The 2,500-nt window shown below is 32.9% G+C and overlaps 1 protein-coding gene across 1 annotated transcript in view; it reads left to right on the top strand.

Annotated features, from left to right (window-relative positions):
- LOC137614956 (glutamate receptor ionotropic, kainate 4-like) overlaps nucleotides 1–2,500 on the top strand; it is a 251,603-nt gene that overhangs the window by 161,150 nt on the left and 87,953 nt on the right. The gene's annotated exons all lie outside the window — the stretch shown is intronic.

Genomic DNA, 2,500 nt, shown 5'->3' with positions numbered 1-2,500 from the left:
ATTGGAAATCTATTGGATGTCACAGAAGTCTGTTTCGCTTGTCTCCAACCAATGCTCTCTCTCTCTCTCTCTCTCTCTCTCTCTCTCTCTCTCTCTCTCTCTCTCTCTCTCTCTGCGATATGCTTTAATAATCAAGTTCAAAGATTTAGCGAGCTCATTTCACAATACATTCTTCTTGTATTATCCTTAGCTTAATATATCAAAGAATTGCTAGATCTATATTCAATATTACGTTTAAGATTTGCATTTATTACCATAAGAATATTCTTACATAATTCTTGTAAATCAATTATAGCCCGGGGTCCTGTTGAATTTAGCTCAAGGTACACTAGAAAACTGTTCAGAATTAGCCAAAATAGAGAATCGAAGATAATTAAACTCTAGCTCAAATCTCCATGAAAACATTGAACGTTTTAGTAAATAAATCCTTTATTTAAGGTTGCATATTCTTATACCCTTTATTCACAGTGCATCACCTCTTCTCTTATCATTCCCTGAAGTGTTGTGTCCACCTCTATTTCCCTATTTCAAAGTAAACTAAAGTAAATTACAGTTACATTCGCTTACGGGTTTCCAACGCAAGAGCCCGTGTCTTGTATGAAGTAAGGCAATCTTAACACACACACACACACACACACACGTCTATCATATGATTTTCTACCAAAGGAATCGACTGAAGTCCTGAATTTCGAAAAAAAGATTGAATAATCGGCTGAAATCAGTGTATTTCAGGCAATGGACATTTTCTTTCCCAAGTGTGTTTCTCAAGACAGATAATTCAGGCCATATGATCTTAAATCTAATTCAGACCATATGTTTACCTTTAGTACGAATAAGCAGGAACACTGTCTGCACACCAGAAAATAATTTGTGCAGAGCAACTAAAGATTTAAGTTCAAAAAATCAATTTCATGTTCCCTCAGTTCAAGCCACAATAACATTCCAACGGCGAATAACTCTTGCGCTTATTAGGGATACATAATGTGGCCAGAGTCCCGCTTTTAGTCGGGACAGTCCCGCTTTTTCAACGCCTGTCCCGCTTTTATCTAAGTTGTCGAAATGTCCGGCTTTTATTTTCCTTTTGTGAGTTTTGTCCCACTTTGTTCCCACATATCCCACTTTTTATGCGCTATAATAACAAAACTGTTCCCATTAATGGAATAGTACTGATATCTTGTTTATTTTTGCCATTCTAGTAAAAACTATGAATATTAAATGTAAGTAGAAAAAAGTTTCGGATTGATTCTTGAATTATCTTATATATATATATATATATATATATATATATATATATATATATATATATATATATGCATATATATATTCATATATATATAAATATTTATATACATATATATGTATATATATATATATATATATATATATATATATATATATATATATATATATACAAATGTATATGTATATAATTATATATATATATATATATATATTCATATATATATGTATATATATACATACATACATACTGTATATATATATATATATATATATATATATATATATATATATATATATATATATATATGAAATGTCCCGATTTTACAGAAAAAAAGATCCGGTCGCCTTAGGGATACACCAAGACCAGGTTTGACAAATAAGTCCTACCTATTGCCCTTTTCTGAAATCCTGGAAAGCCTGATGAGAATAGCCATCCTACATGTCTAACTAAATCACTAGAACAGTTTCTATTGGAATTGAACTGATAATCTCTCTCTCTCTCTCTCTCTCTCTCTCTCTCTCTCTCTCTCTCTCTCTCTCTCTCTCTCTCTCTCTCTCTCACTCAATAAAATGTTGATTATTCCTCTTCAAGTCGAACGTTGAGCTTCTCTTTTTGATAAATGACAAAAACTATTTCTTTTTTTTTATGCTCATCACTTTTTCTTTTTTATAAGAAATGTCTGCATTTGTCTTTAGATTTATTCAATGTTTCTCACTGATATGCATTAATTTGTCTCCTTCATACTACAAAGAAACTTCAAAAGCATTATTTCCTCAGGAGAGGAATCAGACATGTTCTTCTTTTAAACATTAAATCTAATTAGTAACACGTCTTGTTATTTGTCCGCTTATTATATTATGGTAAATTATTTAGAAAAATCATCCTCATCATCTCCTCCTACACCCAGTGACGCAAAGGGCCTCGGTTAGATTTCACGAGTCGTGTCTATCTTCGACTTGATAATCAATACTTCTCCATTTGTCATCTCCTACTTCATGCTTCATAGTCCTCAGCCATGTATACCTGGGTCTTCCAACTCTTCTAGTGCCATGTGGAGCCCAGTTGAAATTTTGGTGAAGTAATCTCTCTTGGAGAGTGCGAAGAGCATGCTCAAACCACCTCCTTCTATCCTTCACTATGATTTCATCCACACATGGCACTCTAGTAATCTCTCTTTTAGTTTCATTTCTAATCCTGTCCTGCCATTTAACTCCCAATACTCCTCTGGGGGCTTTGTTTTCAAATCTACAAAATCTG

This window comes from Palaemon carinicauda, chromosome 2 (genome assembly GCF_036898095.1).
Source record: "Palaemon carinicauda isolate YSFRI2023 chromosome 2, ASM3689809v2, whole genome shotgun sequence".
NCBI lineage: Eukaryota > Metazoa > Arthropoda > Malacostraca > Decapoda > Palaemonidae > Palaemon > Palaemon carinicauda.
This window is presented reverse-complemented; position numbering and strand designations above follow the sequence as displayed.